The sequence below is a fragment of the Diceros bicornis genome, chromosome 23, assembly GCF_020826845.1.
Source record: "Diceros bicornis minor isolate mBicDic1 chromosome 23, mDicBic1.mat.cur, whole genome shotgun sequence".
Classification (NCBI taxonomy): domain Eukaryota; kingdom Metazoa; phylum Chordata; class Mammalia; order Perissodactyla; family Rhinocerotidae; genus Diceros; species Diceros bicornis.
The window spans coordinates 23,099,544-23,122,242 of NC_080762.1; positions in this window are offsets into that span (position 1 = coordinate 23,099,544).

Here is a 22,699-nt window from a genome sequence, read left to right on the forward strand (position 1 = left end):
TAAAGAGCAGAACTGCATTCACTATTATCTTAAGTAATATTTCTCAATACAAAATAATTCTATTACTGGAAATTGGAGAAATGTGAAATTTTCGATTTGGAGGATTGAATTGTAGCTAATTTACTTTCTTTTTTTATCCAACACAAAAGCTTAAAATGCCATATCCTGTGGTTGAATTATTGGACTATCTGTTCAGTAGCTGTTGCCAAACAACTTTATCATTTTTAATGTTGCTTATTTCCTAGGTTTTTTTCTTTTCAGACATGCCAGACGTAAGCCTATCTGATTATGTTTATTTCAAGAACTACTTTAAGGAAAATTCCAGTCTTACTCATTTCTATGTTGGTCTTAATTTTCTTCTTGACGTCCTAAAGTTTGTTAGTTATTCTGTTTCCTAAATTCTGAAATAAAATACGTCATACACCAAGTAAGGGGCATAGTACTGGAAGAAAACTGTATGTGAATATAGTTAAAATTTTGGATTTCAGAACATCTTTTATACATAATAGAGAAATATAGTTAAGTAGATTTGGCTACATGAAAATAATAGCTACTGATTTGGAAGTGCTGATTATCAGATTTTATTCTGGTATATTTCCTAAAGCAGCAGAGATTTGCATTTGTCTTCTGTAATCAACCCTAATTTATATTACAAATAAAAACTGGCAAGCTTCCATGCAGAATAATATGATTTATTTAGTATTGATACCAGTTTTCTCGTTAGTGGGGCTAGGAGGATATAAGGGCTGGCAGTAGGGCTGGGCGAACAATAAGAACATCCTTTAGTTTGAGATGACAGGACATCTGGGATGAAGCACAGGTGAGCCGTTCTTGGTTCTAAATACAGCTCTGTCCTCTATTTAATTAGCAGAAGAAAATGTTCACAGATCACCCAATAATTTGTCAATTTTTATTTTAGGTATTATTGTGAGTTTTCATCTTTTCTATTTCTTCATAGACATTTCCATTGCCAGAATGATGACTAAAGTACAGATTCAAACACAAATTACAGAAGAGAGAGTAAAATATTCGTGGAGAATGCAAAATTCCAGTTATTGAGATATGGAGGTAATTATTTAACTTTAAGATAAAATTGGAAATTTAAGTCTGAGTACCAGTTATCTATTGTGGCATTTCAAAGGAATAAAACTGAGGCTTAAAACAACATATATTTGTTCACATTTCTGCAATTTGGGCTGCACTCCACTGGATAGTCTTTCCACTAATCTCTTCTGTGGTCACTCACGGCTGCTGGCATTGAGATCTCCTCTGGGAATGGAGGGTCCAAAAGGGTTTTACTCATGTGTCTGGTGGTTATCCAGCCCACCTCAATTATCCTATACAGCAGGATATCCAAAATGTCCTATAGTGTGAAAGCAGATATCTTAAGGCCTCTTGAGGCCCAGGCATAGAATTCACACAAGGTCACTTCTACCATTCTATTACTCAAATCAAGGCACAGGCTTACCTAGATCCAAGAGGTGAGAAAATGGATTCCACCTCTTGATGAGGGATAAGAAATTCACATTGCAAAGGGGCATGGACAGGGGGAGGTATGATCCCCTGGAGGGTCTGATTGTAACAATAAGCAGAAGCAGACAGATATAATTAGAACAAAACAAAGAGTCCAGAGTTAGACTCAACTATATGTGGGAATTCAATCTAATACACAGCAGGCATTTCAGATTACTAAAATAAAGTGTACTATGCAATAAATTATTAAATTATTTGGTAATTTTTTAATAAAATGGATTAAAAACAAAATGGTCATCTATTTGGGAAAAAGTAAACGCTTGACACACATCACACTCACCAAAATGAATGCAAATAGATTGAATACATAAGCATATAAATATTAATACAATATAAATACCGGGATAAAGTATGAGTAAATATATTTAAAATCTTAGTGTGCCCAAGCACATTCAGATGACAAAATCTTAGGGTAAGGCTAGCTGTGGAAACCAGAAAGTCAGAAAAAAAATTATAGATTTTTATTACATAGCAATAATAATAGCTAAAACTCATTAAGAACTTAGGAGTAATATTCTAAATGTCTTGCACTATAACATTTAACATTCACATAATTCTAACATTACTCACAATTTACTTCTGAGGAAACTAAAGCATAGAGTCCCTTATTATCTGTAATCACAGAGTTTATAAGTAGACAAGCTAGAATTGGAACCTCAGCATTCTGACTCCATAGCCTGTGCTCTGCAATAAAAATAAAATAGTCTTTTAAAAACCCAGACTAGGGAAACTAAAGAAAAAATAAACAAGTGGGACTTTATCAGATTAAAGAGCTTTTATAAGACAAATGAAACCAGAATCAAGATGAACACACAACCAACCAGCTGGGAGAGAATATTTGCAAAACATACATCTGACAAGAGGTTGATCTCCATAATATATAAAGAACTCACACAACTGAACAACAAAAAAACAAACAACCCGATCAAAAAATGGGCAGAGGAAATGAACAGACACTTCTCCAAGGAAGATATACAGATGGCCAATAGGCACATGAAAAGATGCTCAACATCACTAATCATCAGGGAAATGCAAATCAAAACAACACTAAGATACCACCTCACGCCCGTGAGAATGGCTATAATCACCAAGACAAAAAACAACAAATGTTGGAGAGGATGTGGAGAAAGAGGAACCCTCACACACAGCTGGTGGGAATGCAAACTGTTGCAGCCTCTATGGAAAACGGTATGGAGATTCCTCAAAGAATTAAAAATAGAGATGCCCTATGATCCAGCCATCCCACTAATGGGAATCTATCCAACGCACCTGAAATCAACAGTCCAAAGAGGCTTATGCACCCCTATGTTCATTGCAGCATTATTCACCATAGCCAAGAAGTGGAAGCAACCTAAGTGTCCCTCGACTGACGATTGGATTAAGAAAATGTGGTATATATATACAATGGAATACTACTCAGCCATAAAAAAAGACAAAATCGTCCCATTTGCAACAACATGGATGGGCCTGGAGCGTATTATGTTAAGTGAAATAAGCCAGAAAGAGAAAGACAAACACTGTATGATCTCACTCATAGGTGGAATATAAACCAACACATGGACAGAGAAAACTGGACTGTGGTTACCAGGGGCAGTGGGGGTGGAGGGAGGGGGGTTGGGGGTGGGCACAAGGGGTGAAGGGAGTCATATATATGGTGATGGACAAATAAAAATGTACAACCCAAAATTTCACAATGTTAGAAACCATTAAAACATCAATAAAAAAAAAAAAAGGCCAATAAAAGGAAAAGTACACTATAAAGTTGAAGACATGAAAAAATGGAAAGGGATTTATAGTGGAGATAGCAGTTAAAAGATAACATGATAAATGACAAAGAGTTCTAACAACAAAGAAAAATACCAATAGAAAAAAATGGGCAAAGAATAAAAATGAGAAATTCTCACAGAAAAAGAGATACAAACATTCAATAGAAACAAGAAAACATGTTCAATAGCAGTGGTAACCAAATAAATGCAAACAAAAGTAGGAATAAATTATCAATGCAAATTATTATGCCTGAGAAACACAAAGTTTTGAATAATGCCCAGAATTTATGAAATATGGAGAAATAGCTATCCATAGGCATTGATGGAGGGGATATAAATTGGAGAGTGATTTGACAAAATATTCCCAAAGTCAGAATGATCACACTCTGAAAACTGGTAACATTTCCTGTAGATTTTTATCCTTAGGAGATACCCAGACAAATGTTCAAAGATGTACATTTATCACATTGTTGTTTATAAAACGAAGAAAAATAGAGAAAGCCATCTTAAAACTCCTCATTAAGGGATTGGGTAATAAATTTTAGAACAACCATGTCATAAAATGGAATCCTGTGTAACCATTAAAATGGATGACATAAATCTATTCACACTGACACTGAAATACCCACTATTTGTTGAGTAAACAAAGCAGGTTGTAAAACATTCTGTAATGTGTGATCCTCTTAATATAAAATTGTATGGTAATACACTGAAGAGTATGAAAGGATGTTCACACTGAGGTTAATAGTAGTTGAAGTTAATAGTAGTTGTAGCTGAGATACAGAGGAATTAATTTTTATTCTTTATTCTTATGTGTATTATTTAACTTTTTTACAAGAAGTATTCTCTTTGTAAAACAAAAAGCTTGGCTTTCTGAATGTGGCAGCATTAGAATATTGGAGAATCCTCTCCCCAGAAAGCAAGTATAAAACTGGACAAAATTGTTAAAAACAAACATTTCAGTGCTATAATAAGTTGACCAATGAAAACAACAAATTAAGAAGGATTTATTTATGAAACGTACCAATGCTTTGTGTAAGAACAGTGGGAGTCCACCTGCAGGCTTCTTTACCTTGCCTGCTTGCTACACACCCACCACCCCACACTCACGTACACACGTACACGCACCCAATCGGTTGACATGGTAATTTTACAAGGGTGGGACTGGTCAGGAAAAACCAACAGCTTTGCTGCCAATGGAGGCGGACTTGATTTGGAGCAGAGGGCAATAACTCAGGATAGAGGTGCTGTCAATAAAAGTAGCAAACTTCTTAGGAAATGAATGGGGAAAACCTTATGCTCTACTAACCTGAGTTTGTAATCCTGGTTGAGGGAAAACCCTAAAAATGAGCTATCCATAGACTGTATCAGGCAAAAATTGTAGCACTGTGTTGTTGGATTTATAACATATATAGACAGAATATAGAATAATCATGACAATAATAGCACTAAATAGGGAGCCAACTTGTCATATTTTACTGGAATTAAGTCAGTATTAACCTGGCCTAGATTGTGATAGTTAAGATGTATAGTGTAACCCTAGGGTAACCACGAACAAAATAACTCAAAAATGAAGAGTTAAAAAGTGAAAGAGGAGACGTTGCCATCAACCTCACGAAAATGAAAAGATCTATAAGGGAGTACTATGAACAACCGTATGCCAGCAAATGACAAAGATTAGATGAAATGGACAAAATCCAGGAAGCACAGAAACTACTGAAACTGTCTCAAAAATAAATGGGAAATCTGAATAGATCTATAATAAAGAAAGAGATTGCAAAGATAAATATAAAACTACCCACAAAGAAAAACCAAAGTCCAGGTGGCTTCCCTGGCGAATTCTAACACACATTTAAAGAATTAATGGCAATTCTTCACAAACTCTTCCAAAAACAGAAAGGGAGGGAATACTTCCCGACTCATTCTATGAGTCTACTATTACCCTAATACCAAAACCAGAAAAAGATATCACAGAAAAAGAAAACTACAGACTAATATTGCTTATGAATACAGATGAAAAAAATCCTCAATAAAATATAAGTAAGTTGAATCTAGCAACCTATAAAAAGGATCATACACCACTACCAGCTGGAATTTATTTCAGGAGTGCCAGGTTTGACATCTCAAAATCAATTAGTGTAATATATCAAAGCCATAGACTAAAAAACAAAAATCACATGATCATCTCAATAGACGCAGAAAACAAATTTGACAAAACTTAACATCCTGCCTGACAAAAACACTCAAAAGTTAGAAACAGAAAGGAATTTCCTCAACCTGATTAAGGCCATCTAAGAAAAACCTATAGTTAACACTGTACTTAATAGTGAAAGACTAAATGCTTTCCTCTTAAGATCAGAAACAAGACAAAGATGTCCGCTCTCACCAGAAGAGGCAAATCTGTGGAGACAGAAAACAGATTAGTTATTGCCTAGGGCTGAGTCAGGGGAAGTTTAGGGGGTGATGGGAAGTGTCTGCTAATGAGTACAGGGTTCTTTGGGGGTGATGAAAATTTATTGTGGTGATGGGTGCCCAATTTCTGACTATACTAAAAACTATTGAAATGCACATTTTAAATGGGAGAGTTGTATAGTATATGAATTATATTTTAATAAAGCTATTACTTTAAAAATAGAAAATAAAACGGTATATTTTATGATTAGCTATGCTACTACTTGTCAGATTTCTCTAGCGTAAATTTACTCTTCCTCACCTCCCCGCTCCATCCACACTGTTCTCTTTGGAAGGCTCTGCCATCATTTAAGAGGTGGGGAGTTAACGCTCCACCAGCATCCGTTGGCAAACTATTTGTTACCAATCTGCGTCAAGATGAGTACTAAAATTGAGAGAAAGCATTTAGAAACTTATATAGCAACTTGAGTAATTTTTATCTGTTAAATGTAATAATAAGAAAGTGGGGCTTGTGTTTAGTACATCTTTATCACATTTTGCTAATAATCCATTTTTATTGTATTTTAATTAGACATATGGTTAGTGATAGACTGAAAATTTTTTTTTAAAAAATCTTCTTTACCAAAGTTGGAGAAGCAGTGATGTTTAACTAGGTGAGTAAGAATGAAAAAATCTGAAAAATATAATATTGAGTGAAAAGAGAAAATTCGAAAATTATATATACAGTGTGTTGCCGATGATTTATAGATAAATATATACATAGTAAAATATATATTACATATATGGTAAAATGAAATAGCAAAATATACACAACTTATATGGTAAAAAGTATGAGTATGTACTGATGAGCCATGCATGAGAATGATATACAGCAGCCTCTGAGTAGAGGTACCTCTGTGGAAGAGGAGAACAGACTCGTGGAGGAGTGGGGGCTTCAACTATATCTGCAGTGCTTTGCTTCTTTTTAAAAATATATCTAAAACAAACGTGGCAAACGTTAAGATTTTTTTTAAATCTTGGCTTGTGGGAAAGTGGGTATTCATTCCATTATTCTCTATCATCTTTTATGTTAGAAATATTCTATAATAAAATACATAAAAGTAAATCAAAGTTTTTCTCAAATGCAATATAAATTGCAGATTTTTTGGAAATTTTCCATAAGAAAAAAAAAGAAAGAGATCTAAGAGAAGATCAAAGCTTTTCTAAAGTATCTGAGAAAATTTAATGGATTAGGTGTCTTTCCCAAGTCATTTATTGAACATCAACTATGTATGAAGAACTCGGCAAGGTATCAGAAATATGTATGAAGAACTCGGCAAGGTATCGGAAATATGGAAAAGTATGTGTTGAGAATATAGAAAAGACTATTTGGGAGAAACTTGAGACTAAACCAAGGGCTTGTTAAGCCAGATGTCTTGATATGTACCCAAAACAGAACTGGATCGCTGTATCTTAGACTGACAGGATCTTGCCTGGAAAGAGCCAGGATTCCCATTGTTATTACTTCACTTTCCAACATTATCATTATCTCACATTTTACTGGTCTTCTCAGTATCACCTGGTGAGCTGACACTTCCAACACACAGTCTGAGGTTCATAAGAGAGATAAAGTTTCTAAAAACAGATGCTGGGCAGATGTTTCCCCTCACCTTTTCTTTTTTCTTTTTTTTTTAATTCAGAACTTTGGCAAGCATGAACTTGATGCTGTTGTTTAACTCCGCAGGCCAGCTGCCTTCACAGCAGCCTCACAACAAGTGGATTTCCTTTGTCTGAAATCATGCGACACCAGATGTCAGTCTAGAAGTTTCCATCACTCAAGAGCGCTGGGCTGCCATATTACTGAGCTCTGGGAATGATGCTTCAGAAGCAGTGATTTCCTACCCTGTTTCACTAAATTGAATGTGAAGTAAAGGGAATTTCTCCTCCTGAGTATGCTTTCTTTGACCTATGAGAAGTTTGCTCTTATAAAATGAAAGTGCAATCACTGGAGAGATGTAAAAAAACCAAGCTAAGCTGGGCAGCTTGTAAATCATTGAACAGTGAACGTGTGACATAATACTAAGAGGGCCACGGTTTCCAGAGAAAATAATTCGCTACTGATTACATGATACTAAAAAGTAGAGATGCTTCTGTGTGTCACTGAACAATGAGGACATAAGAAATAGCAGTAAACATTCCTCATTATGACTCTGCCCCTTTGGGGTCTGGTCACTTTCCATATCCTTCAACGGAAGCTTGAGCAATTAAGATGGCCGATTTCCCAGGGAGAGAGCTTTATGTTAAACAAGCACCACGGAGCACACAAGCTTAGGAGACTGTTCTAAAATAGCAAACCACACTGAAGAATCTGAGATTCCTCTTGTCTTAATTCTTAGCCTAAATTAAAACCGACTGTTTCACAGAACCAACAGTATCCAACTGTTAATTAGTCTGAAAAAACAATTAGGATATTTTCTTGCATTTAGAAATTTGCCTTGCAGAATTTTGCAGGGGTCTTTTAGAGTCCTTTTTCAGATCTAAATAAAAAATAAGGGCCATTTTACTGAGAAAAGGAAAATGAAATCCGCCCCAGGGAAAAGTTTTTAATTATTTGTGAAATTCTTTCTTTTTTCCTCCTTCATGTTTCAGGAATAAAAGCTGAGGCAAAAACCCAGCCTGATAGGAACATTGAGATCAATGGTTCCTAAGCTGTTTTTGTAGCACCACAGCACGCCTCCAGTGAACTTCAAGATTTCCTAATTAATTTTCCACTACTTAAATATTTAGGTTAAAATAGAAATGCAGGAGCAGAGGAGAATTTCAGGGAATTGCAAGTCTATACCCACGTCCTGTGCATTCATGCCCTGGTGGACCCTCCATGGATGTTGAGAGCAACAACCTTCCAGCAGGCCTAGAATCCTGCCTCTGCTACATAGTAGTAGCAAAATCACTCAAATTCTCTGTACCTCCTTTCCTCATCAATAAAATAGGAAATAATACAGTACCTACCTCACTGTTCTGAAGAATAAAAGCTTTAACATGTGTCAAGCATTAAAAGTTTTAACGTGTCAAGTGCCTACTGTAAGCAATATATAAATGTTAGCTACTGTATTATTTAATTTAACTGGGTCATTGTTCCAGCTAAAACAAAATTTTATACAGCAATAGTGTTAGCTAGAGAAACACACAATTGTTGGGCTTAAAATTTTGTAAATATCTATATGCATTTCAATATAGAGATACAGATACACGTATTTTAAAACAGGAGGGAAATACGACAAAATACAGAGTGACTGTCTATGGGTACAGTGATATTTTCTTTTTGATATGTTTTTCTAATTTTCAATGTTTTTAATAATTTCTTCTAGTTTGCAAAATTTACTTTTGTGATAAGAAAATAGAATTTCATAAGGAAATAAAAGATAAGTTAAAGTTCTAGTATTCGATACCTTGTCCTCCAGGACAACATCATTCCACGCCCCTTTAACAAGCTGGACTCTGATGTCTCTTTGCTATTCCCTAAAGGAGGGAAAACTTTCGATTTGTGTATCTGACTTGATACCTCTAAGAAGAAATTTCCAGCTACTTTTAAGATTGACGTCTGTTCACAACAGCTCCAGGAATGGGTTTCCCATTTAATTAACTATAACTGTTTTGGGTTCTTCTTTTGTCTACGTTAGAAACACCTACAAATATAATTCAAATGCTAGGGATTAATTTTAAAGCAGTCCACCCTAGTATTTGTATACAAGCAGAATGTTCGCTTTATTCACTCCATCTCTGAAGGAGATGAGATACCAGGCTAACAGGTGGCCTAAGTGAGAAGATGGGAAATTAGGTTTCTCTTCAGAACCACTCAGAGATCTTTTGTAAAACATGGTCTCTTGAGACCTTCTCTGGTCAGAATCAGAAACTCTTAAGAAAGAAATGATGAGGATGGGAAGACCTGAATTTTTGAATGCCACTTAAGTGATGCTAGTAATTTGGGCAGGTTTGTAAACAGTTATAAACAGTTTGGGACCAGGTAATACTAGAAAATCTGTCTGAAATTTACTAATTGTATGTAGCTCTATTTTGTGTTATATATGTTATGTATTATAACATACATATACTACATCTATACTTGTTCTATATAGTTGGTATATTTTTAGATCTACGCTATCAGTTCTCCATCACCATGAGTAACTGAGAATGTTCATAATTGTTGGTAGGCAAAATAATCCTCATTCAAAAATATTATCTTAAGTTCATTTATTTGGTCCAATATTTGCATGGTAAGCCCACTACAATTCCCCTTAGAAGACTTCTTTGTTTTAAACCTATTGGTTTCTAGTAAAAGAAATGCAAAGACATTTTCTGGCAGGACACTCTGAACTTTTGGCTCCTTGCTTTTGGACCAATTCTGAAGTTGAAAGGTGTTTGGAAAATGGTTTGGAGAATGTGGAAAGTGACTCTCTAATAAGGCATTAGGCTTCAGGTTTATGTGAACAGCAAATGACTGTTCAATTATTTGTATGTGAATTGTTTGGCTATGCTTCCAGTCCAACTATAATATCGAAGTGTTATAAAAGTACACGTTGATCCAACCTTACTGATTTTATATGCTTCAATTTTGGTCGAAAAGTTTCTTTTCAATCAAGTTACAGACACTAGAGTTACTTAAAGATTGGGTGGTACAATAATCAGAAATTCCCAAATATTTTGCCAATCCCTTTCAAAATAAATAAGCCTTCTGATTTTTCCACTTGTTATGTAAATTTATGGGTGTTGGGAAATAAATATAAAATAAAAATAAAAGCAAATTTTTTTCCACTTGAGGAGAGAGAGATGATGGAAATAGAAAGTAGTAGTTTCCTAAACTCAGTTTTTACCATAAGAATTATTTGACCGGGCAGGTAACTCTCTGGACTGCATCTCCCTACACCTTGGAACTTAAGCATCATCAATCTAGGTGATTCAAGTCAACAATATTTGTATTCAATCTTCATATTAAAAAACTCATGTTCATTAAGCCAAAGTGAAGATTCTGAAGGATTTTATCATCCACCAAAAAGAAGTCCATGGCAATGTCATTGCTTTATAAGTTGAGACTGCTCTTTAAGCCAAAAAAATTTCCAAGATTTAAATTTTAACCTTCAACTTTTCAAGCAACCTGTCAGTGTACACTTCAATGGCATATTTTCGAAGTTAAAATGCCAAAATTTCAAACGAAGGAATTGTTTGAGAAAAATGAATGGTGATCCACAGTGCCCTGGGATGCCTGTTTTGATTGCTATATCTTAAAAGTACTTCTAAGATAAAAGTTTAGTTTTTAATTACAAGATAACTCATCATGTCACTAAGGATAAATTTTTTCCATATGACGAACCAAGTTTGAAGAGATTTCAAGTCAATAACTGACAAAACCCAAGTCTGAATCCAAAGATATTCTGAGTTAAAAGGACACTGTTTTGTTATATCTTACTTGAGAACTCTTTAGTGTCTGAGGACCTTGGGAGAAAACAGCAGAGTGCGTTGTAATTTCTTTCCAAATCACTTTCACTGGAGAATAAGTGACCATCCAGGCCAGGGGAGACCATAAAGGGGGCCCTAATAGCTTCAAGGCAAATGAAGGAAGGAGCAGATCATAAGAAGTAATATGTTTCTTTCCTTGATAAAAAGCTATTACTTTTCAAAGTTGCCCCAAACCAAGGCCTCTTGTGTTCCAATTTGTTTAGTATTCTTTTTAATACTGTTCATTCAAAGAGTTCTTTCCTTCTCAAGGAAATTCAGACAAACATCATATTTAATTAACCAGCCCAATGAATGAAAATTTCATTTGAAGTAAAATATTTTTGAAATATTTGGCTTAGCCCCATGATGCAATGTCCAAAGTGCGTTCAGATTTTTATTCCTAAGTGGGTTTTCAAATTCAATTAAATTTTCTGGCTTCAAAGCTACTTAAGAAACATTCTGGGCCACAGATATTTCAGTTACCTTTAAACCCTCTGAGGAATGCCCCTCCAAAAAATATCAGGTCGTTTATTCTTGAAACCCATAAATGTCAATGCAAACATACCCCAAAGGTTCATTTATCACATAGAGGTTGAGCAAACCTATGATTGGAAGTAGAATGAATAGTAATAACTTCTGAATATGTTCCGTATTTTTTGCATGCTCTGTAGTCTCCAGTATCAGTTTTCGTTTGCTACTCGAGAGCTGGGATTTATTAAGGTATATTAAGGATAGGGCTGAGATTCATATTTCAAATATTTCTCCCAGTCTCCCGTGCAAAAGCAAAAAATAAGTGTTCATTGATACCGATAATTCCCACCAGTGCTGACAAGTTTCACTGTTTTTTTCTTCTTTTTCCCAGCTGAGAAAATATTTGCTGTTGAACATCTGGCTAAGGAATGTTCAAAGTCCAAAAGGTCTAGTGTATCGTCTGAAGTGGACTTTTTGAAGAAAAGTAACATGGAGTAGGAAGCAGTTTCCCAAAAAAGGATTTTCAGAGAAAATGCCCTGTGACATTGCGTGAAAGTCAGAACATCCTAAAAATGGAAGGGTGGAATAAAAGACTTTGATCAGTAACATGAGTTTATTGGAGTGTGGACATTGAAATGTACCATCATACGAGGTTCGACTTAGAGCCACAGAACCCACTGACAGCCACGGCTGAGAGATCTAGATGTGAACATGCCAGGCTGGTACCTACAATTGCACCCATCTACTCACATCTGTGCCTGGCAGGGATCAAACAGGTCAAGTTCTCAGATTTAGGATAAAAATTCTCTTCCTCACCTGTATTAACGCTCCACTTGAGAACAAAGAGGAAAGTACGTAAAGTTTCTCTTACTGAATTATCTGGCGCTTGACCATCCAGAGTTGAGTTCAACGGATTTTTGTGCTGAAAATACGTGTGAGTGGAAGGAGTGTTTGTGAGTACCATTCAGCATTGGGAGAGCTCATGCCAAACGAAAAAGTAAATTTGCGCTCGTTTGTGCAAACATGTACAAACAAGTCTTCACAAATTAATATCTGATGTGTTACTTTAAAACTCCCCCACCCCCAGGCATTCAACATTCTTATATCATTCAAAATACTTATAACATATCATCTAGGTGCCTTATATCCACCAATGGGCCATATTGATTTGCATCCACTTATATTTCAGTGCAAAGCCTTTGCGTTGATTATATTAACGTGTTTCAGAAACAAATAACAAAAATTCTACTCATTTTGCACAAGTGAGAATCACACATAACATTATGAACTCTGCAAAAGTAAGGATCATATCCTCATCATCTTGGGATCCTAAACCTGGAAATAAAAATATTTACTGTCTGAATTTAAATGTGTCCATTTAACATATAGAATTTTAGATCTGAAAAAAGAGAGAGAGACCATCTAGTCCAAACTTCTCATCCGGCAGAGTAAGAAACTGTGACAAGAAGTAGGATATTTTTCTAAAACTACTACTAAGTAACAGATTCAGAGGCCCTACCTCTTTTCTACTTCATTCTACCACATTGTGAAGATTCCTTTACGATCATTGTCATGCTATTTCTTGCTCTGATGGTTAGAGAATGTTTTTTTTTTAAGTTTTCTATTAGTTTCTGACATTGTTAAGTTTTTCTGCAATGCGTTTAGTGGGACATTTATTTCTTAAATCCTGAAATGCTAATGTGGAGATCATGAGCTACACGTGAGGGAACTGAGGCCAACAAAAGAGGCTGAGTACAGGTGTGGTGCGATATGGGCACTCCTGGACATGAAACAGTGCCCCCACGGGCCCTTTCACCAGACTAAGCTCGTATAGTCCATCTCATTTTCTTTCTCCCTTTCTCATTTTCTTTTTTTCTTTGTAATAATTTGACAAATACAGTTATTACCATGACCAGGGAAAATAATTCTTCCAGAAATGTGCAGTCTGATACCCATTACATTAGAAATGGGAATTTTAACACTTTCTCTTGAAAAATGACCGTTTCTATCAGAATGGTAATAATTTTCCCATTTAGTTATTATTAAATTGCTTTTTTTTTTTTTTTTTTTTGGCTGAGTGATTTTTCTTTCTTATTTTATAAGCGTAGAAAATAAAAGTTCTCCCGTAGTGCTTAGTGATTTGAGCTTTGGTTGTGAGCTCTTCTGGGGGAGCATGGAGGCATAAGCTACTGCCTTAGAAGCCTTATTTGGGGGTCCTTTCCCTGAGGGTCCTACAGATTCCCAGCGAAGCAGCCGAACTGCAGCAGGCCGATCCAGTTACTGTTTTATTGATAGCTTTAACTCCTAGATCCAATTTTCCCTGGTGAATCCTGTTTGAAACTCAACATTCCCACACACGGGCTCACATTTTCTCATTTTCAAAATGAGCAAAGAATGGACTATTATTAACAGACCCAGAGAACTGGCAACAATCTTAGCCTCAGCCAAAAAACAAATACGCAAACAGAGGCCCCAGTCTGTGAGAGGAGAGTCACTAACACCATGAGATGATAGCCTTCTAGTCCCTAGAGTCCTGTGTTATTCAGAGATCTCCTTGGACTATAATAAATTAGTTTGACAAATTATTCCTCTCACCAGACTTATCCATTATCAACCTTTCTGAGAAGGGTGTTAGTAAAGGAAGCTTTGTCTGCAAGTGACATGCTGAAGGCATCTGTTTAACAGATTCATTTCTTTAAGGGTCTGTGAAAGCTGCTTTCAACACAGTAGAGTGTGGGGCGCACCAGGCTCTTCATGCTCCCAGTGCTCACACCCCATGTGTCACCGTCAATCTTTCCATCACATCTCTAGTGTGTCCTTTCCCTGCCCTCTGCAGTCCTGTGTCTGCTCTCAGAGGGACAGCTCAGCTCAAATCACATCCTGTTTTGCAGAACACATACCTAATACTCAGATATTTTATGGATGCACTTTTCTTTTATTTTCCAAAAATTCATTTCCCAAAGACATAAAAAAAAACCAAATATTTTAATCAATAAATGTATTGCCATATTTCCCCTCAGCATATTCTTTAAGATTCATTTTTCATCTTACAGGAGATAAACAGCAAGCACACCCGTTTAACAAACTCTTCAAGAAGGCATTGCCACAAAGACTGGAAAAATAAAAGGACTGGTCTTTCTCTTTCCAGCCTTGCCCTTTTCAATCCATTCTTCCCAACGCAGCTAGAGTCATCTTTCAAAAATGCAAATCTGAGAACATGATAGACCCCTGCTTAAAATCCCTGAATAATTCACTGCTCCTCTCATAATAAGCCTAAATTCCTTAGCATGATGTATAACACCCTTTACTATTTGGTTTCTGCCTCCCTTCAAGACCAGTTTTAGCCTTCAGTGTACTACCCCAACTCCCTTGCAAACTGTACATCCACCACACCAAAATGCCTTTAGTTTATCCAAGGATGCCTTGTATAATGACATACCCCTTCTTGCTCTCACTGCCAGACCTTTGCAAATGCAATCTCCTCTGCTTGCAAAATACTTCCCCCTTGCCCCTCTTCCTTTGGGTGATCCCCACTTTTTATGGCTTAACTTAGCTGCCATTGCCTTGGGGAGGATTCCTGGTCCTCCAAGGTTGGGCTAAATGCCTATAATCCCCAATCAATTCAATTGCATCAATCAATTCAATTGCAATGGCCCGTTTTCTTCTTTTTTTTTTTCCTCTTAGTAAGTAAATTTCTTCAGGGTGAGGAGTGTATCTAATAAGTCATTTTAGTCCCAGCATCGAGTACAGTGTCTCACACAAAATGATAAAATGTAACAATTCGTCAAGTCGTGAGCCTATTGCTGTGAAATAAGAGCTTTATTTAATACCCTGCTAATGGTGATGGTAACATAGCCTTTATTCTTAAGGAGCTTGCAATTTAGTTGGAGTAACAATAATTTATCTAAAAAAATTGCTCATAAAAGAAATGAGGCACATGAATATTGGATACAAATGCTATATTAGTAAAAAAAAAAAAAAAAAAAAAAAGACTGCAATAGTAGTTGATAGGAAAAGGGCATCACCCCACTGTAGCCAGGGGGACTTATGTGGGGGTGAGATTAGGCCTAAACAGAAAGACTGGACGACTTGAATAAAAAGAGAACAGGGGCAGAATTGAAGGATCAAAGAAAGGAAAGGTCCATCCAGATGGAAAAGCATGCATATAACACATATTCAACAAACAATGATTGGCTGGTTAAATCTGGAAAGAAGAAAAGGAAGAGTTTTGAGGGATAATTCATTAATGCAAGCAACATACACTGAACATGCATTATACTCCAGGCTCTGTTCTCAGCTCTCAGATATGTCAGTGAACTACAAACGATGAACACTGTCCTCATGGAGTTTATCATCCAATGGAGGGATAAACATAACAAATAATTATATGGAGGTCCACAATCCCTTAATTGCAAAAGAAAGTCTAAAGAGTTCTAAAAAATTTAAAGTTTTTCCTGAATTTATTTGTCAGTGAACCTGATCTGAACTCAACGGCTACGTATAGTCTTTATTCTAGTTAATATGTATATTTCTATGTTTTGCTTCAGAAATATGAATGTGTTTGATTACAGGACTTTGTATGGATGAGATGTAATATATGGTACTGTAGATGTACTGCGTTCTCTACTAAAATCTGAAAAAGGTTCAATTCTGAAATGCACCTGGTTCCAAGGATTTTGCATGGGGACTGTGGGCCTAAGAGTATTGTTAGGAACAGTGCCATGGGAAAAGGAAAACATAGAGCGGGGAAAGGAAAATCTGGAGGACAGGGAGGTGGGAGGGGAGCTGGTGCAAAATTAAATAGGGTGGTGAGGGTAGGCCACATCGGGAAGGTGAGATTTAAGCACCTTCTCTTACAGAGGTGAGAGAGTTAGGCGAGCAGATGTCCAGGGCAAGAGCGTTTCAGGCAGCAAAAACAGGAGAGCGAAGGGCCAGGAAGCAGGGAAACACCTGGGACATCTGAGGACCGTAAGGAAATGCAGAGACATGAACAAGGAGAAGAGGAACGGAAAAGAAGATCAGAGGAGTGGTAGGTGGTCAAATCATTTAGAATCACTAAGCCACTTCAGGGTTTTGACTAGAGAAGTGCCATGATATGATTTCTATTTTAAAAGCATCATTCCAGCTCCTGTGTTGAAAATAAGTTCTAGGAAAGAAAGGACAGATTTATGGAGACCTATGAGGAGGGTATTGCAATAATCTGTATGAGATGATTGTGGTTCAGACTAGGGTGGTGTTAATGGAGATGGTGAAATGTAGTCAGATTCTGGATGGATTTTGAAGATAGCGTCAATAGGATTTCTTTTTTTTTGCAAAGAAGGATTCACCCTGAGCTAATTTCTGTTGCCAATCTTTCCTCCTTTTTTTTTTTCTTCTCCCCATACCCCAAGCATGGTTGTATACCCTACTTGTAAGTCCTAGTTCTTCTGTGTGAGCTGCTGCCACAGCATGGCAACTGACAGATGGGTCGTGTAGTTCTGCAACCGGGAAACAAACCTGGGCCGCCAAAGCAGAGAGCACAGAACTTTAACCACTAGGCTATCAGGGCTAGCTCAATAGGATTTCTTAATATAATGGATGTGTGTATGAGAGAGAGCTATCACTCCAAGATTCCAATACTCCTGAACAATTGGAATGATGGAGATGTCACCATCTAAAATGAGAGAAACTAAAGGCACAACAGGTTTGGAGAAGAGAGTTGGAAGTGGTTTTGCTGATGTTAAGTTGAAGACATCTATTGGACTTCCAAGAGGTGATGTGGAGTAGGCAGATGGGCACACAAGTCTGGAGTTCAGAGGAGAAATCCAGCCTGGATATAAATTTGGGGATTGTTAGCACAGCGTTGTCATTCAAAGCAGGGTGACTGGGTGAGAACTATAAAGAAGTAGATGTAGCTAGAAAAGAGACATCCAAAGATTGACCTCTGAGAAAGGCAGAAGATCAATACAGAAAAAAATAGTGATAGGAAAGGTATACATGTGTAGTCCTAGAATTGAGTGTTCATGCCTACTACCAGCCCTTCTGAATAGTATAGAACTCAAAATAGGATGAATGGGTCCAGTAACCCCTAGAGATAGGGTTGAGAGATGTCAACGAAATGCCTTAGAATATGATAATACATTTCCTGGTTCTTAAAGTATTGGCTTGGGATGGAAACAAGAGTTTACTAGAGTAATGCAGCTCTCCAATGCCTAATGTATTCCTGGCAGGATTCAAATCAGCATAAAAGCATGTCATTCAGACCTAATTTTTATTCCCACAGAGCTGGAAGAAATGTAATAAATGCTTTCCGTTACTATCATAAGAAGTATCAATTATAGTAACAATGGTGTTTGCCGGTGTGGTTAGAGCTAATAGGCAGCCTTTAAAGGGTGCCAGGCAGTGTTCTAAGTGCTTGATGCTTATTAACTCATTAACTCTCACTGCAACTCTGTGAAATAAACAACACTATCAACAAAGAGGTTAAGAATATTACCCAAGGTCACACAGTTGTGAGAGTTAGAACTTGGATTTGAACTCCAGCATTCTGACTCCAGAGTACATTCACTTCATCATCATGTAAACTTCTTAGAATAAGCATTCATTACCTGGCATGCAATTGCTGTAATAAGTTCTAAAAGTGAATCTAATTCTCTAAGGTGATATAACATTAAATCAAACAACTAACAGAGTATCTAGGATTGGCATCAGAGAACAAAGAGACAAGTTTGTGCTCTTCCGTTCTTTAGCCATGTGCCCTGACTTAGCCTTGAACCTGATCCCTCCTATGCAAACTAGGATAACAATGGCACCAACTTCAACCCAGTTACAAGGGTTTAGGGCAAGTATATATGGAAACAATGCTCTGTACATTGTGAAACACAAATCTAAGTTATTTTCTAGCGCCTGACATGTGGGAGGAAACTCTTTGGGAAGAAAATGTCTTTTGCTACAACGACACTGGCCCAACCCTACAAAATGACAAAATGCCATGCCCAGTCCTAGAGTGAGGAAGCTCTGTCTTGTTATAGTTCTCCTCAGAGGCCAGATTTTGGTCCCTCCTTCACACCTCTTCCCTCTCCCCTTTACTCTGTTCACAATACACTATCATTATCCATTATGATTGTGACCTGAAATTGCAAAGGGCCAATTATCCCACTGCCTACATTCAAAAGATGGCCCTGGGGCCGGCCCGGTGGCGCAAGCGGTTAAGTGCGCGCGCTCCGCTGCGGGGGCCCGGGGTTCGCTGGTTCGGATCCCGGGCGCTCACCAACGCACTGCTTGGCAAGCCATGCTGTGGCGGCGTCCCATATAAAGTGGAGGAAGATGGGCACAGATGTTAGCCCAGGGCCGTCTTCCTCAGCAAAAAAAGAGGAGGATTGGCGGATGTTAACACAGGGCTGATCTCCTCACAAAAAAAAAAAAAAAAAAAAAAAAAAGATGGCCCTAATGACAAATCTCTTATCCAGAACCTATGGAAGACACTAGTGTTAAGCTACTTGCCTCCTTAACATATTAGTAATCTTTTTAAGGTTGATTTTGTGCATCAAGAAATTTTCTCTTCCTTGAAAATTCCACTTGAAGGTACTAGAGAAGTACCTTCTAGAGTACCAAATAGAGAATTTGTACTAGTTATAAAGTCATTGAGAAAGCTATAGGCCTTTGCTTCAAGGTGTGAGCTGGGAGCAATAATTTCCTCCCATTGAGAGCTGAGCTGTTCAATAAGGAGCATTCAGAAGCTACTCTCCTAGGTTAAATACTGTGAAACTGATGTAGACTGATAGCCAATGACTGAGCTCTCATTCTCTACTTTAATGAAAGTTAATTTGTTTTTTACAAGATTAGCAGGGGGTGAAATTTCTGGAGATAAATGTGCAAAGCAACCAAGACTGCTTAGTTATCATATTTATCAGTCCTGTGACCTGCGTAAATACCCTCCATTGCTCCCAATCTTACACCGTGACCCGGAATTCTGCATTATTTTTCTTTATGGGATCCCATTAGGGAAACTGAGATGCAGAAATGAAGGACACAGCGTCACTGCTACTGAAGCTCGCACCAACTTATGGAATTTTCCAAGGCTGTATTTCACACGAGATGAAATTATCATCTTTGCCCTGAGCACCTGTTTCAGGCCTCATTGATACTACAACAGTTGAAATGAATTCATGCATTTCTGAAAGAACAACCCAGAGGGATAGGTGAAATAAGACAGGAAAGAAACAGATCTTTGTTGGAAAAAAATAAAAAATAGTAGAGCTCTGTTTTCTGCTGATGGTGCTCTGAAGCAGGCTAATACGTTGAGGGCCACTTCTTCCCGAGAAGCTCCTAAAACATTGTGTTTGAGAAAAACAAATGATCCAATTATCCCAACCAAAGCTTTAAGACACCGTGTGGCTCAGCTGGTGGTAAAACATGAAAGGATCCTACAAAAAGGCTGAGTGTGATGAAATGCAATCCTATGAAGAGGAAAGTGGACTGCTAAAAACTTATAAGCTTCTTTTTCACATGGATGAAAATTAAAGGAATCAAATCATAAATAATCTTTAAATTGTTCCTCAGAGATCCAATTGACAACCTCACCACTAGCCACCAAAGATGTCCTTCCTCAAATAGGAACTCAGATTGTGCTGTAATTATCCAGTACAAGCAGAACACCCTCCGACACTTACTCAAAGGCATGTCAACAAGAGCAAAGGCAGGATTTTAATAAAATAATTGGGGTCTTTAATATCCACTTAGACCCTTTATTGTTTTAGTGACATATGCAGATTCAGAACTCTGAAAATATTCTCTAGACCCCCAGCCCCAACTTTCACTCCCACTTTGCATTTATAAATTTGCAGAGAAATATACAGTCATCCACTTCTCTGCCAAAAGAGAATTAGAGACCTCTTAAATTCTGCTCTTTATTTTTTTACTTTTTAAAACAGCTCTGTTGAGATATAGTTGGCATACAATCAACTGCACACAAAGTGTACAATTGATGTTTTCAAACATGTATACACAAATAAAACCATCAACAAAATTGAGATAATGAAAATTTCCATACCCCCCCCCAAAAGTTATCTTGTGCTTCTTTTCAATTCCTCCTTTCCTCCTTACTCTGCCCCTCCCCTTCCCCAGGCAACCACTGATCTGTTCTCTGTAACTGTAGATTAGCTTGCAATTTCTAGAATTTTGTATAAATGGAATAATACAGTATGTAATTTATTTTATCTGGCTTTTTTCACACAGCATAATTATTTTGAGATTCATTCATGTGCACAGTTCATTCCTTTTTATTGCTGAATAGTATTCTATTATATGGATATTTTACAATTTGTTTATCCATTCACCTATTTCTAGACATTTGGGTTTTTTCAGATTTTTGCTGATTTGAAATAAAACTGCTATTTGTCAACAAGTCATTGTATGGACATGTGCTTTCATTTCTCTTGGTTATATACCTACAAGTGGAATGACTGAGTCAAATGATAGGCATATGATTAGATTTTTAAGAGATTGACAAACTATTTACCAAAGTGTACCATTTTTTATTCTCACCAGTAGTGCATGAGAGTTTCAATTCCTCCACATCCTCCCAACACTTGGTATGGTCAGTATTTTTAATTGCAGCCATTTTAATAAATGTGTACTGGTGTCTCATTGTGGTGAAGTGTGAATATCCTACTCTACCACACCTACTTTTGTGTTATCATTGAGTTGGGAAATACCATCCATGCAAGGACTTTGAGCATGAATCCAGCTCCCATGGGTACACGGTGCCTTCAGTGCATTTGGTCCTTCTGCTGCAAGACCTCCTGAATGCTTTTCACTTCTCACACTGCACTTTCCCCTGCCTCTCAGCTGCTGCTTCCCTTACCCCACCATTTTTACTGTCTTCCAAGTGGAAAATGCTGTACTTATTGTCTTGCTTTTCAATTCATCTCAGACACATTTCCATATCACCACATACAGATCCACCCCACTTGTTTTAAGAGCTGCCTAATATCACTCTCTGGAGGTTCTTTAATGGATTTAACCACTCCTTATCGATGGGCATTTCAATCACTCCCATATTTTTGCTATTGGACAAATCTTGTTTGTGCCTATTCACATACCTGTAAATCTCTGTTAGGAAAGCTGTGTACATTTGCTATTGGTACTATCACTGCATTTTCCGTAGAGCACTTCCTTCTCAGTTATGTCCTTGCTTCCCTAGTCTCTCATTCCATGCATGTTCCCCATATATAAAGAGGCACCAGTTAAATCCTCAGAATCAATGGCCAACACGCTGCTTTGTAGGGAGAAAAAGCAGCTGGCCAAGGGGAGTGAGTGCTCTCCAACATGCCTTGAATTCCTGTGGCCCCCGCTCTACTTCCACAAGAGGCAGTGTGGCTTAGTGGGAAAGGCTTGGAGTCAGATCAGGGCTTTCAATTCAGCCCAACCTCTAATTGTCTTTGCTCCCTCCTGCAAGTCACTGTAACACTCTGAGCCTTGCCTTTCCTGTTGTCAGTGGGATGATGAGTGATATTCAAATAAAGAACATGCAGTATTGCCTGGGTACAGAACAATCACAGGAGATGTTAACCTCAGTACTGGAACAAGTACTGGAAGCACCCACTGAGCCAGGCATTTGCTTTTCAATTGCCAGATCCTAGAAAGTTGGGGGGATACCCGTGAAGAGTTCTTAGGATGCTGGGTGGAACGACATACTCCAAGAGCCCAGGATACCAGTTGTTTCCAACAGGTACAAAATAATACTTTAACCATCACTACAGCCTGACTCATATCCACCTACAGAAGGACACAAGTGCAAAGCTTTGCACTTGAAACTTGGTAGGCGCTCAATAAACATTTACTTCTTTTCCTATATATTATAAAACTCATTTCTTTTATGCTTCTTTCCTTAGTTGTTCTGTGTCCTAGACATAAAATTTTGGTTTGTGATACTTCTAATACAGGAGAACAGCATCTTCATGGAAAGTATTCTAATATCTGTGATGGAAATATTAATATGTCAATTGTCAACTTTTATAGAAAACCAAATCTATTACTCACGCTAAAGAAATCATATTTGAGCC